The sequence below is a fragment of the Osmia bicornis genome, chromosome 5, assembly GCF_907164935.1.
Source record: "Osmia bicornis bicornis chromosome 5, iOsmBic2.1, whole genome shotgun sequence".
Lineage (NCBI taxonomy): Eukaryota > Metazoa > Arthropoda > Insecta > Hymenoptera > Megachilidae > Osmia > Osmia bicornis.
Window position 1 is genome coordinate 10,382,871 of NC_060220.1, and position 15,657 is coordinate 10,398,527.

The window sequence follows — 15,657 nt, forward strand, 5'->3', positions numbered from 1 at the left end:
AATAATAATAAATTAATGATAAAAATATGTGTAAATGAAAGCGTTACCGGCCGCCTTACCGCAGCCGGATTTAAATATATAGCCTGACCTAACTTAAATACATCAATATTTATGTTAAACGATAATTGATGTTAATTCATAACAGCTAAAATAATAGGTTTACGTAAAAAGTGTGTATAACCTTTTTTTTAGAGCTTTTTATGAGCTTCATTTTTTGTTTGAAACTTTTTTCTCTAAAATCAATATTTTCGGAGATATTTAGTAAGAACTGTCAAAACTTTGAAGGGGCCTGGGGGGCAAACGAGGCTTTGTCGTCAAAAATCCTTTTAGGGACTTTCATCTCTAATCAAGGATAAGCTTTAGCAAAAATTTCAGAAAAATCGGAGGCTTGTCGCTTTCGGAAGTACACCTCTACGCTCCATTTGCTTTTTAGTAATGGCAATTTATATTTTTCAAAACCGGTTAATTGTATGATTCTATGGATTTTCCACAAAATTTTTCTTACATATAATATCTTATAAATGCCTCTACAAAATAAGACAGGTTTGAATCAAATCACACATGCATATGCATACTTTTCAAATGAAAATTAAAGTACGAGGTTTCCCAAAAACAGTGCATTCTACATGATAAAACAAATCGAAAATCCATTTACCATTTTGCAAGTTGTGATTTCGTTTTTGAAATATGTATAAGCGATTGAAGATTGAGTACTCCCTGTGTGTGTGTGCATGTCTGTACTCACGCTTTCCTGGCCGCACATAACGTGCTGTTACTTGTTTGCGAGTTCTAATCGTGCCACCATACAGTACGGACGTGTTCACATTCGCCTCTTGTTATTGTATTGTTCGTATGTTACATTTACATTCTTAATTCAGTTCGACGGCGTACGAAAACCTCAGCGTAGCATTGCGTTAGTACGTTAATGTTTAATGTGTACGTTAAACAAGACGACAACGCGGGAACCCGCAACATCGTGTGAGTAACCGCAACTACAAGTCACTATATCATTAAACAGTATCATACCGACAATAAAATAATTTTTAACAAAAAAAGAATCCGTCTTCGAAATGGACTAAAAAGTGTAAAATAATTACTATTTCATTTATACCAGTATTCCACAGCTATTAATAAAATCTACTTAATCGTTAAATAGGATACTAAATACATTTCAACCTTTTCGGAGGCGGCACAAAATTAAAAACTTTTCTTCTACTAGGAAGATCCTAGTTCATGCATCGGCAACCTGTGACAAATGACCCATTTGATAATTTCAAGTGAACAATATTCAACGGGAATCAACATACCCATTGCCGATTAACTATACTGCATTTCACGAGAGACCATACTTAACTCGCGCAACTCACTAGGTCTAGAGAGATTTTTAATAACGTGTGTTATTCCCCTTTACAGCTTGCTTCTTATACTTTACGATCATATAAATGGTGGGCAAAAATATATGAGGTACGATAACTGATAACCGGTGAAGGTATTGTAAAGTTTCACGATACAATGAAATTACTATTATTAAAAAAAAAAGGATGTGGACACAAAGTAAGAAGCAAGCTGTAAAGGGGAATCGCAATGGGTATGTTGATTCCCGTTGAATATTGTTTACTTTAAATTATCAAATGGGTCATTTATCATAGGTTGCCGACGCCCGAGTTAGGATCTTCCTAGTAGAGAAAAAGTTTTTAATTTTGCGCCGCCTCCGAAAACTTTGAAATGTATTTGGTATCCTATTTAACGATTAAGTAGATATTATTAATAGCTATGGAATATTGGTATAAATGAAATAGAAATTATTTTACACATTTTAGTGCATTTCGAAGTCGGATGTTTTTTTTGTTAAAAATTATTTTATAATCAATAAAACTTGACACTTACATTGATAAAAGTTTCATTCAACAAAAATAAAAAATAAAAATGTTTTATTGTTAAATTAGTGTTGTCTCACCGATATGCTGTTTTCGGTTGCTTTGATTCTTGGATCTCTTTGTCTTTCGCTGTCTGTCTTTTTCTAAGTTCGGCAACATTCAAAGGTTCGGCCCGTGCCATTTCTATCAATAAAAATCTATACCTCCACTTCATAAATGCATGGCTTGACCCCTGATTTTTAGGTGCTCATCCAACTTATACTGTACTAGAACGTAAATTATAAATCCGTATGGTAAAAGATGATCTTGTCCAGCCATTAGAAATAAGTGATTGTATATTCGGTTTATTCGTTAATGTCTGATAACCTTGACCTGATATTCAAATAACTGGCCAACAAGGCTAACGGCTCAACTTGACCGATTACATTGAGGCTACTTCATGCTCGCGGTCAACTACATAAGCGACCGTTTTCTATAGAAGATGACCTAGAGAGACTACCAGATTATACAGGGTGTCACAGAAAGAGTGAGAATCTTCTGGAAAAATGATTGCTGAGGTGAACCTGAACAACATTTTCCTTTACCTAAATGCTCCACGTGCCCCGCTTCTGCTACAACACATAACACTGTTCATGCGACCGCTGCCACGTTGCTATTGTACTGGGAAAATATGAAAAACATGTAATATTCCGCTCTATTTCGTAACGTTTTCACGATGTTACTGATTGTGCTTTCTAACTTGAAATGGAACTGCTAGCTTGAGTGGCCATTAATCTGTTATTTTTGACAACCGACTTCGTACCACGATGTCATTAAAAAACAAGGACGCACATATTCACAGCCGACTCTAGTACTAGCCATGCTGAACAACGTGGCAACACCGCTCACGTGACAATCGGGAGTCCTATTTTCAAAAACAGAGTCCTGTGCTCGGAATTGTAATTACTGTCTTTTTTAATTAAAAGCTGTAGTAATATACGCTATTTTGTATTAATTATGTATAAATAATACATAAACGTTGCAACTATGGCAAGTAGAAGTGATGTGGTAGTATAAAATTGTTATAAATGTAATATAAATTTTGTGTACTCTCGAAGTAGTTTGGTGTTGTGAAGCATGATATTTGAAATATTTACAGTGGTTTCAAGAAAATTTAGGTATGAAGCAAAATGAGACCATCTTTGGATCAAATTGAAACATTTAAGAATTGATAAACGTGTATATAAGTGAATAAAAACCTTGAAACAAGCGAAATTATTGGAACGAAACCAAAGAGGTTATGTGAAGTCCAGAGAGTAGCCGAGAGTCCGACGACGTTGATTGGCTGGGAGTCTGGGAGTCCGGGAGGCAGATAGAGTAGGGTTAGATGTTGATATATTCAGACCGGACTCCCGCGGTGTTGCCATTTTTACTTCAGCACGGCTAGTACTAGAGTCGGCTGTGACATATTCTACATCTAGTCCTACTGGTAATAACCGATTTAACGCTGGCAGAACAACAACGACTCGTGCCGACTGTTTGAATGTTGCCGAACGTAGAAAAGGACAAAGAACGAAAAAGAACGAGGTCCAAGAATTCAAAGGGACGAGAAAAACACATCGACCAGACAATATTAATTCAATAATAACTTTCTTGTTTTCTATTTTTGCCAAATGAATCTGGTAATTATTGAGATTAGATTACACCTCACCCATTTTTATGCAATTTAAATATGTTGTAAAACTCAACATTTTGAACAATTTTTTCCTATACATATAACCGCCGCTCGGCCTTAGTTTTCGAGATATTTTCGAAAAACTGCTGCTACTACTACAATGAATTCTACGTATACATACCTATGCATGTACAGCAGCGTATACGTCACTATCGGACCGCCGCTTTTCTACTGTTTTCACAAACACATCGCGGCGGTCGAAAAGCCATATATATAACGGATGACCTTTTTAACACGGTATTGACGGTTTATATTTCTTTAATTTATAGATACATATTGCCTTCGAGAAAGTTCAAAATCTAAACGCATTGGCACCCCTTCCCCATAAATTATAACCTAACCTAACTTAATTATCCTATTTACATATTTACACAGTTATGCATCCTCCATCAATAGAATAAGTATGTAAGGTTAGGTTAGGTTATATTTTATGGGGCAGGTGTGAAGCCCCGCCCACGCCTTTAAGAATCCAATGCCTGCTATTTGTTCTACTGACTAAGTATGGTTTCGTAACCATCATTTGTTTTAAAACATTTACCCGTTATATCTATGGCTTTTCGGCCGCCGAAATGTGTTTGTGAAAACAGTAAATAAACGGCGGTCCGTTGCTGACGCATACGCCGCCGTAGATAGGTATACGTAGAATTCATTGTAGTAGTAGCAGCAGTTTTTCGAAAATATCTCGAAAACTAAGGCCGAACGGCGGTTATATGTATAGGAAAAAGTTGTTCAAAAAGTAGAGTTTTAAAACATATTTAAATTTCATCAAAATCGGTGAGGTGTAACCTAATCTCAATAATTACCGAAACTTTTACCCATGTACTTAATTGTAAGGTTCTTCTGATTAAAACAAGATCAACCACGACATAATCTGAATTATAATTACTTATTTACTTAAGACATCATGTAAATAAGTAAATAAGTAATTATTGTATAGTTCAAATTTTGTCGTGTTTAATCTTGTTTTAATCAAAAAAATCTAACAAGTACACTAGATTCATTAAAAAAAAATACAAAATTTTCGTCGTTGCAATAGTACTGTCCCGCCGATATTTCAGCTCAGATCACCTTACATTATTCGTTCATCGATCTCGACAGATTTTTGCAACAGAAGAATAATATTGTTTTACATTCACAATCTTGATGAGCAATAAAACTGCATCGTTTTATACTACAGCACGTACGCAGAAACAAAAGCCATATCATTTTTTTTCGGAACACTTTTACTTTGTTAGTTTCCACGAACATCCCTTCCCGAATGAAAATAGGATCCACCTCGCACACGCTCAAGCTAGTGATCCCATTTCAAGTTAGAAAGCAAAACCAATATCATCGTGAAAATATTACAAAATAATGCTGAATATTACGGGTATTTTATTTTTATCCGACTTCGAAAAGGAGGAGGATACTCTATTCGATGTGATTTTTTTTTTTTTTTTTATGTGTTCACCGATTACTTCGAGACGGATGGACCAATCGGAACGAAACTTTTTGCATCTTGTAGAGTATGTCTCCCGATTGGTCCCGTTGAAAAAACATTTTGCATTTTTTCATTCCTAACGACTTTTATCGCAAAAAACGTAATACTTCATTTATATCTTCCGGCATTTATGCTGCAGGGAATGTACCGATTGCAATGAAACCTTTCTCATTTAGTAGGAGGTATATCCGCGATGATCCCACTTGCAAAAATTTATGTAATAACTACTGTTATAGCAAAAAATCTATTTCTTCATGTTACTCTGCAAGGAATGTATCGTTCGCGATGAAACCTTTCATATTTAGTAGGATATACAGGGTGCCACATGACAGCCGAAGAGGGATGATTGCTAAGGTGATACTAAACAACTTTTTTCTTCGCCGAAATGTTGGTTAATGCTTGGTTTTCGAGTTAATAACAAAAAACACCGACCAATCCGAGCGCGTATAGCGCGCAGTCCCAGGGACTGCAGTGTCGGGTACGAAAACCGGACCTGACGTAGGTCGCGAACGAACGGCTTGGCACCCCGTTGGCATAGCACAATACAAAAACTGAACTGGTAGAACATTTTTAGTCGTTGTTTAGAATGAATACGGAACCTAATCTCTTGTCGCCTGTCATAACGTAAAAAAGCAAAATTCTAAGGATTCTAAATAACAAATAAAAATGTTTGAAATGGAATAATTAATAAACGTTTGAATTGGAGGCTAGGTTAACGACGAGAAATTTGAAAACAATTTAAATGAAACTTACCCATTCGTTTCTAAATTAACCAGCTACGCTGAAAGTAAATGATTCCCACTAGGTCACTGTGTCGATTCAGCACATTCAGAAATTGGGGCCCAGACGTTGCATATATCCAGCCGAGGTGTCGAAACTCGGATTACATGCGATGGCCAGCCAAGCGTGAACGTAGAAAGGGACAGACAGTGGAGGAGAGAGAGAGAGCCCTTAAGGGGGTAGACACGGGTAATGCAGCGAGGTGACATTACCGGCAAAAATGAGCCTATTAATGGATTTACGGGAATCGGTTATTTGTCCTTATATGAGAACACTTAGGGCTGGGTGAGGACTCATTCGAAAGAGGAAGGTCCAATGCAGGGTGGACAACTCATGGTTTAACGAGATTGTGTCCATATTTAATAATATCAGTGTCCAAAGTAGAAGAAAAAATCGACAAAATGCAGTTGCGGAATCGAAGCATTTTTAGGCCACTAAAATCGTAAGTTTTGACTGCCGTCCGCCTGGATTTTTCACAGCGCCCCATAACAAACCTCGCCCCATTCAAACTATATCGTGTTTGGTATCATTTTAATCAGAAAAATTTCACCAATGCGCTAATAAAAGTTTCAGTAAAAAACAGTCAAAAATAAAAAAGTTTTATAATTGAATTAGTGTTAGTGACACCGATACGTTTCGGCTCTTTCCTTTGATCATTAGACCTCTCGCTCTCTCCTCCACTGTCTATCCCTTTCTACTTTCAGGCTTGGCTGGCCATCGCATGTAATCCGAGATTCGACACCTCAGCTGGATATATGCAACGTGTGGGTCCCGAGACTCGATAAGTGTTCGAAAGGATCTATTTTATCCCCACCACTGAGGGGGTTCCCCCTCGGAGCAAGCCCGGGAGCAATATGACACGGCGCGGCTCTCCTTTGAAAATCTGTGTCGCATTTGTAACGACGAGACAACATTAATGCAGCGATTAAATTTTTTTATTTTACCTTTTTTTTTAATAACAATTCCATTAACATATTGGTGAGATTTTCCTGATTAAAATGAGACCAAACACGATATTGTTATAATAATTTTAACTAATCTGAATAATATTAAAATAATTTACTTTCTGTGAATGTTCACTTTATATACTAAATTAACGGCGAATGAATAGCAGCAATGATTAGGTAATTTTTTGTAAAAATGAATAATTTTAATCAGAAAAATTTCATGTATTAATAACATTTTTATTTAAAAAACATAATTTATAAATAAAAAAATGTTGTTATTGCATTAGTGTTGTTTCATGAATATGTAGGCATTTAATTTTTAACCCTTATGTCAGCTCCGAATTCATGTCTCTTTCTACGTTGACGTCGCGCCGGCAAAATACAAACAGTTAGAGAATCGATTCTTCTGTTCGCTAAATGTTCCTCGCCGGTCCCAAATTCTGAACACTTATCGAGTCTTTACTGTATTCAACTTTTACTGTATAGACGTGAAGTCCCTCCATTTATTAGTTCTAATAGTACCATAGTACTTTTTTATGCTGAATGTTTCAAGGAGTTGACACTGTCAAGTCTGGGAAAATTTTACAAATTTGTCCGCCTCACGTGCCCTTATCAAGCCTTCGGGTTATAGGGGTCTCCTCATGTAAGGGGCGTGAGGGGAACAAATCACTTCTACATCATTTTGATTTTCTCCTCGACTCTGTGCTTTCCCATCAAGCCTTCGGGTTGTGAGAGACTTCTTCATGTGGGAAATGCACAGGGAAGAGTTTGAGCTTATAATTATTCTATTTTGTCTTTTCTATCCTTTACTCTCTTTACATTTCTTAATTCCTTTCTTTAGTTATTACCCCTCCTTGAAACTATCGTCGTGCTCAACTGCGTAGTAACAGATTTCGAAATAGACAAAAACTCGGGTTCGACCGAGGAGAAGTATCATAAACAGCGTTCGCTGCGCAGATAGCCAGTGCTTCGCATTATAGGGGTCTCTTCAGGTTAACTGCGCAAAAGCGTAAAGATCAATTTATCTTTTGGATTTTCAACCGATACTCTCCTCTTTTTCACGCGTAGGCGCCAGTCGGTCCCAAACCCGATCGTATGTGCGAATTGAGTGTTGGAATGAAAGCATAAAATAGCATGAAATTCAAATATTCGAATGAGTGCAAAGGGCGAGGAATGAGAACCCTCACCCGCGAACGTTAGCAACATTCGAGAACTGTTTAGAGACGAAGGGTCACACAGAGTAATAAAAGTCATTGTATCGAATTCCAAGAATTACCTGAAATTAAGACCCAACGGTACGACTTTGAACAGGAAGAACGTTCTCGAACAAAGTTCGCTGCGAAATACAGGAATGAATATTCGAATATCGAACAATTGAATACTGCTGAAATTATCAGTTAAATCATCGTATGCTATTAGGATTTTTAACGAACAACTTGCGCTACCACCGCAATTCGTATTGTTGATCGATTTCATTGCGAACAAAATGATTATGGACAAGCCAATTGTTAATTAGAGAACCTCGTGATAGCCGGTCCATTATTCACACATAATAGTACAACAGATATAATTCATGTTTATAATTATCCGCATATTTATTGTTCAATAATTCTGACTTAAACTATTAGTTGATAATCGCATCATTTTATATCTAATATTGGAATTATTGATGAGAATAGAACATTCCAGAAATTCTACGGCGTAGAAACACCGAAAAGCCGTTAGACAGAGATGGAACACCAGGAGAGAGAGAGAGCATGATCTAGAGCAGAGCCCGGCAAGATTTGCACTTTTCAGCCGATTTTCAGCTGGCTCCGCCTACCGCTATTCCCCTTGCCATGACGTTCAGCGCGCAGCCTACGAACCGTTTGAGACTCAGGAGTGTATCACTCGTAAACGTATGCTGGCAACCACTTAAAGAAAAACGCATCGACAATAGTACCTCGCGGGTGGGGTGGAAAGCTATTGCCGGCATATGTTCACAAGTGATACGCTCCTGAGTCTCAAACGGTTCGTAGGCTGCGCGCTGAACGTCGCGGCAAGGGAAATAGCGGTAGGCGGAGCCAGCTGAAAATCGGCTGAAAAGTGCAAATCTTGCCGGGCTCTGATCTAGAGGATTTCGTCTGGCACGCGCCCTTAACCAATAGCGACGCACGTGACGCTACCGTCACACGCTATGATTTGTTGAGATGTCCCCACGCAGGACATCGTCCTCGCGACGGGCCCTTCCGGCCAGGATCGCGATCGATTCCGATCAGTGATGCCAGAACCGTAGGACGTGGGACAAATTTTTACCCTCTCCACGACGTCCCACGCCGTCCCAGTGATTCCCCTACCGCAGTTGTTTCATCTAACACAAGCGCGTTGTCCCACGTGTCTGTGTGAGCTCTGCGGGTTTGGCAGAGTTCGGCTGCTCTCGTCATTTCTACGTTATCGGCTCGATGCTCAAACCGCTAAAGCACGTGGCAGCAGCATCGACGAATCGACAAAATAATATAATTTCGTCCATGGTAATATGGCTGAATTAAGAAACCAGGAGAATCAGTTCGAATCCCGATTTTACGGTTTCAGTTTTGATTCTTAATGCATTAACGTTTTTTTAATACATTAATGCTATGAAATACATTAACTTGGGAAGCAGTTAAAAAAAGGAGTTGAACTGCATCTTTCTTTGAGATTTTTTTTATTAATATTTAAGTAATTTCTTCAATTAGATATTACTGTTATTCTAACTATTACAATACGTAAATCTGAAGGAAAATTAGTTAGGTTAAATTGTAAGGATATAAAGAAATTTCAATCTTTAACGGTTTGTTAGTTTTATTTCTTATTCCTTACAACTATTATAATTTTATTCTCTGAATGGTCATTACAATAAAAGGTGGATTAGATACAATTTGATTCCTCATTTAATTTGTTATATACATATCAGATTTCTTGCAACTATTGCACCTGGTCCACGCTTATACGATATTGCGTATTTTACTTTCCTATAATACAACAAGGAAACAAAACTATAATATAGTGATTACCATAATACAATAGAAAATGTTAAGCTTGCTATAAACCTTATGTTTTTTTTTGTGTACTTATGCTGCACTTTCGCTTCGTTGCCTTATAATGACTGATTTTTCTTTTGATGAAACTTCCACTAGCGTATTGATGAAATTTTTCGATTAAAACAAGATCAAACACGACATAATTTGAATTATAGTTACTTTATATATTTGCATTAGGTTTTAAATAAATAAGTAAATATAATGCAAATTATGTCGTGTTTGGTCTTATTTTAATCAGAAGAGCCTTACAATTACATTGGTAAAAGTTTCATTTAGCAAAAATGAGAAATAAAAAAGTTATGGTAGAATTAATATTGTCTCACTCAAATGTTTTTTTTTCGGGCTCTTTAATTCTCGGACCTCTTTCTCTTTCGCTGTTTGTCCTTTTCTACGTTTGCCAGTATTTAAGAACTCGCTCGAGCTGTGTCGTTCTGCCAGCGTCACACACTTTCAGGAGAATTAGGAAAATCCAGCAACATAACACATTCTATGCTGAAAGAACATATGTACTAACTTATCTGTCTAAAAAAATGTTAATAAATCTGGCAACAGATTTATTTTCGGACTGCTTTTCTGAAGTATGTACAGTAAAACCTGGATATATGCAACAAAAGTTTGTCTGGATATATGCAACATCGCTATCCCCTCCACTTGGGGGGATCCCCCTAAGCCGAACCGAGCCGCTCGGCGAGGAAACCGTGTAATATGATCCGACCGTAATATCGGTGTGACTAATACTAATTGAACGATAAAACTTTTTTATTTTTAACTTTTTCTTAATGAAACTTTTACTAATGCATTTGTGAGATTTTTCTGATTAAAATGGTACCAAACACGATATGATTTGGCTACATATGTATAAGGCAGGCCGTACACCAAAGATACATGAAACACGCAACATGCAACATGCAACACGTCGCAAGTTGTGTACGAACGTAGAATAGGTAACGCGGCACGGTACAAACGATTTGTACGGACGCCGAATCGACACCTCGCTTGGATATATGCAACATTAAATGCCCAGAATCGACACCTCGCTTGGATATTTGCAACGTTTAAATGCCCAGAATCGACACCTCGCTTGGATATATGCAACGTTTGAAACCCGAGTCGACGCCGCAACCGGTTTTCATTTCCAATCCTCCTTTGCTTTTCGCCAACTTTTAACATCAATTTTAGCAAGTAATTATAATTCAAACTATATCGTGTTTGGTATCCTTTTAATTAGAAAAATTTCACCAATGCGTTAGTAAAAGTTTCAGTAAAAAAAAGTCAAAAATAAAAAAGTTTTATAGTTGAATTAGTATTAGTCACACCGATACGTTTCGGCTCTTTCCTTTGATCATCGGACCTCTCTCTTTCCACCACTGTCTGTCCTTTTCTACGTTCATGCTTGGCTGACGTCGCGTGTAACCCGAGATTAGACACCTCGCTTGGATCCCAATCTCTCTTGCATATGTATATCCAGATTTTACTGTACTGTAAATTGTTAGGAAACCGTCACTTGTGGAAGAAATACAGGATTGCCTCGAAATAAGCAAGTGGTCTCTGCTTCGAAATAAGCAACTGTTCGGTCCCGAGCCACTTGCTTATTTCCAGGCAATCCTGTACATCGTAGAAAGGAAATAGATGAACAGCGATCACCTTTATTATACTATTCATTGTTGGTCATTTATTTCATTTCAATCGCCCTTAACATATAAAAAGCGGCACAAAATATCCTGGATTTTTAATATTTTTCGATCGGTTGTGTATTCTACATAATATCGAAAATATGTTGAATTTGCTACAAACTGCTACACACGATCTGTACAGGAGAATGGTGAAATTCTGATTACTTAAGAAAAGCAGTCCGGAAATAAATCTGTTGCCAGATTTATTAAAATTTTTTTAGACAGGTTAGTAAGTATATTCTTTCAGTATAGAATGTGTTATTCTGCTGGATTTTCCCGATTCTCCTGAAAGTGTGTGACGCTGGCAGAACGACACAGCTCGAACGAGTTCTTGAATGCTGGCGAACGTAAAAAAAGACAAATAGCGAAAGAGAAAGAGGTCCGAGAATTAAAGGGCCCGAGAAAAAACATTTGAGTGAGACAATATTAATCCAACAATAACTTTTTTATTTTTCATTTTTGCTAAATGAAACATTTACCAATGTAATTGTAAGGTTCTTCTAAATAAAATAAGACCAAACACCATATAATTTGCATTATTTTTACTTATTTAAATATAAATAAGTAAATAAAAATTATAATTCAAATTATACCATGTTTGATCTTGTTTTAATCGAAAAATCTCACAAATACACTAGTAAAAGTTTCATTGAAAAAAAAATCAGTCATTCGTCATTACAAAGCAAGGAAGCGAAAATGCAGAATAATTACGCAAAATAAGATAAGTTTTTAATAAAATTAACAGTTGATACTGTATTATAACAATTACTAAAGTATATTTTTATTTGTTTCCTAAATATATTATAGAAAGATAAAATATTCAGCATCGTATAAGCGTGGACCAGCTGCAACAGTTGCCGGAAACCTGATGAAATTGTATGTAGTACAAATTAACTAAAAAATTAATCTGCACTTTTCTGTCTTTCATTTTAATGACTATTCACAGAATAAAATGATAATAGTTGTTACGAATAAAAAATAAAACTAACAAACCGTAAAAGATTGCTTTATATCCTTACATTCCATCCTAACCAATTTTCCTCGTATGTATGTCTTCGTATTTACGTATTGGGCTGAACTTCGTCTTGGGGGACCACAAATTTTTCGATGAAAAGTATCAAATCTTATAGTTTTTGACCTGAAACATTCGAAAATGCAAGTTATATGTCCAGGAAACCAATAGTTTAAGAAATACAAGTGTATAAAAATGTACGTTTTTAGTGACGTTTGACAGGTTACAATGACGCCATGTTGCTTCTACCCATCTTCTGATTGGTTCGCACGAAGGTTCGCGCATAAATTTGAAATCTGTTCATTTATTTCAGGTATCATTTGTTAAATCTATCAATTTTTTATTCAACTGTTATATTCTTGGTAGCATCATTCTCAGAACCGTGTTTTATTGTTGCTGTGTTTTTTGTATGTTTTATTGATTTTTTGTGTGTTTTTTCTATCTTCTATTTATTTTTTCTATTTTTTGTGTTTTTTTGTATATTTATATATAAGAATGAGTACGATAAAGTATAACTTATGCAGGTATTTGAATTTTATGTGTTATTTTCTTTATACATTTTAATGTTCTGTATACAGTATTGTCTCGTAATAAGCAAGTGGTCTCGACTTCGAAATAAGCAAGTCGCTATCCCCTCTTCTTTGTTTGAAGTTGCCCGCAAAGTGAGAGGTACGAGAAATGAGTGAGAGGTCCATGAAAGCGCGAAGCCGATGTTAAGGGTAATACATTTCACGTTCGACTGAGCAGTGACATCGGTTAGTAGAAGAAGGATGGAATATATGTATATAATGCTTTCTATCCTTGTTCAAAAAATAACATCGCTGCTCGGCCGATCACTATATGATTTGCCGCTACCTCGGATCTCTCACTCGTTTTTCGCGTTCTCTATCGTCCCGTTTCGAGAACAAAGTCAAGCCGAATAGCTACCTCCCTCGAAATAAGCAACGGTTCGGTCCCGAGCCACTTGCTTATTTCGTGGCAATACTGTATTTTGTATATATTATCTGGGTTTTTGTGAATATTATTTAATATGATTTATGCAGCTTGCCCGCTTCGAAGGAATCGGCTGTTTCATGGGCCTGGGAGAAGGGACTTCTTCGTACTACAAAGAATTGTAGTACCCATCGACGGCCCATGAAGCTCTACGCAGGCGGGGAACACGGTCTTGGCCGTTTCCGATGCCCTGCTGGCCGCGGTAACTGCAAGCAGTACGCGGCCACAGTCGATTCCTTCTTTCAGGATGTCCGTCTGCCGTTGCATAAGGCAATAAAGTAAATTTTCATTTGAAATCATTTGATTATTAATTTCAATTAAATTTATAATCGTTTCTTATATATACATTTTTTTTTAAGGCTTATGTATTGCTTCACTTCCGACTTCTCCTACGAGGTTACCGCAACGGAGGTATTCGACGTAGGAGAAGATCAGGAAGTATTATCAACGGACACGATTGCAGCGTGATTCCGCTATTGTCGGGAGATGATAGTGGACCACGTTTGCAAAATGCAAGCGGGCAAGCCGAAATTAGGCGGGATCGATGAAGGAGGTTCTGCAATCGTTGTACAGGTAATTTTGATACTGTTTTTCATTAATTTTGTTATTATTCCTGTCTTCTACTACTGCACTTTAAATATTATTTCAGATCGATGAGGCCAAATTCGACAAGTGCAAGTATAACCGTGGCCGTATCATCGACGGCCACTGGGTACTTGGCATGGTCGACACATCGACCAACGATTGTAGAATGGTTGTCGTTCATGACCGGAAAGAGGCAACCTTCACCCCCTAATCAAGGAAAACGTTGCTGCAGGCAATGAGATCCATACGGACTCATTTAGGAGTTACATGGGTCTCGCTGCTGAAGGATTCACCCATAAGATGGTGAATCATAGCGTCGAATTTGTTGGTAATTATTTCAGTTTGGTTAGGCTACACCAAAATTTCCGGCCGCCGTAAGGCGGCCGGTCACATTGGTGTGATAATAAATAAATGTTTTGTGTATCTTTTAATTACAGCGCCTGATGGAACTCATACGCAACAAATCGAAGCTAACTGGCGACCGGCAAAGGATTGGATGCGCGGAAGAGGCCGCTTCCACGACGAAGACTTTGCCGATCGCCTGTGTGAGTATTTGTAGTGAAAATTCTGTAAATCTCACACAATTCATCTTATGGATTTCTTGATCGCAGCAATCAAGGAGCAGTACGTTTTCGAATAAGGTAACTTGAACTTAGTCACTTAAACGAACCAATCAGATGATGGGTAGAAACAATATGGCGTCATTCTAACCTCTCAAATGTCACTAAGTACGCACATTTTTAAACACTTGTATTTCTTAAACTATTGGTTTCCTGGACATTTAACTTGTATTTTCTAAAATTTCAGGTCAGAAACTACAAAAAAAAAGGACCCCTTAATTTGTGGTCCCCCAAAACGAAGTTTTACCTGTATATATATAAAACTTAAATATTAAAAAAAATATAAATAAAGGAAGCAGTTCAACTCCGTTTTTTAATTACTTCCCAAGTTAATGTACGTCAAAGTGTTAATGTATTAAAAATGTATTTTTATGTATTAAAAAAACGTTAATGCATTAAGAATCAGAACTGAAACCGTAAAATCGGGATTCGAACTGATTCTCCTGGTTTCTTAATTCATCCATATTGCCATGGACGAAATTATATTATTTTGTCGATTCGTCGATGCTGCTGCCACGTGCTTTAGCGGCTTGAACATCGAGCCGATAACGTAGAAATGACGAGAGCAGCCGAACTCTGCCAAACCCGCAGAGCTCACACGGACACGTGGGACAACGCACTTGTGTTGGATGGAACAACTGCGGTAGGGGAGTCACTGGGACGTCGTGGGACGTCGTGGAGAGGGTATAAAGTCCCACGTCCCACGGTTCTGGCATCACTGATTACAAATCACACCGGCCAACCTGATTGAAGAGCCATCTACAACTTTTTCATCACTAATTAGACGAAAAGGTGGAAGCTCAAGTCGGATAGGCCTGCTAAAGCATTCTGCTCACGTTATGTTTGTTTATTTGAAATGTAACTAAAGAAAACTTTTTTTAAATAAATTCAACTATTCAAACTTGTAATCACTTTTT

General features: G+C 37.2%; 1 long non-coding RNA gene across 2 annotated transcripts; it reads left to right on the forward strand.

The window, feature by feature from the left end:
- Window positions 1-727: 727 nt before the first annotated feature.
- LOC123987769 lies at window positions 728-15,063 on the forward strand. Of its 2 annotated transcripts, XR_006829374.1 has the most exons (7): window positions 728-978; window positions 13,586-13,813; window positions 13,895-14,108; window positions 14,185-14,448; window positions 14,558-14,665; window positions 14,732-14,848; window positions 14,928-15,063. It is a non-coding gene; the product is annotated as an uncharacterized LOC123987769 (long non-coding RNA). The 2 variants fall into 2 exon arrangements; XR_006829373.1 differs by having other exon boundaries at window positions 14,558-14,848.
- Window positions 15,064-15,657: the final 594 nt, after the last annotated feature.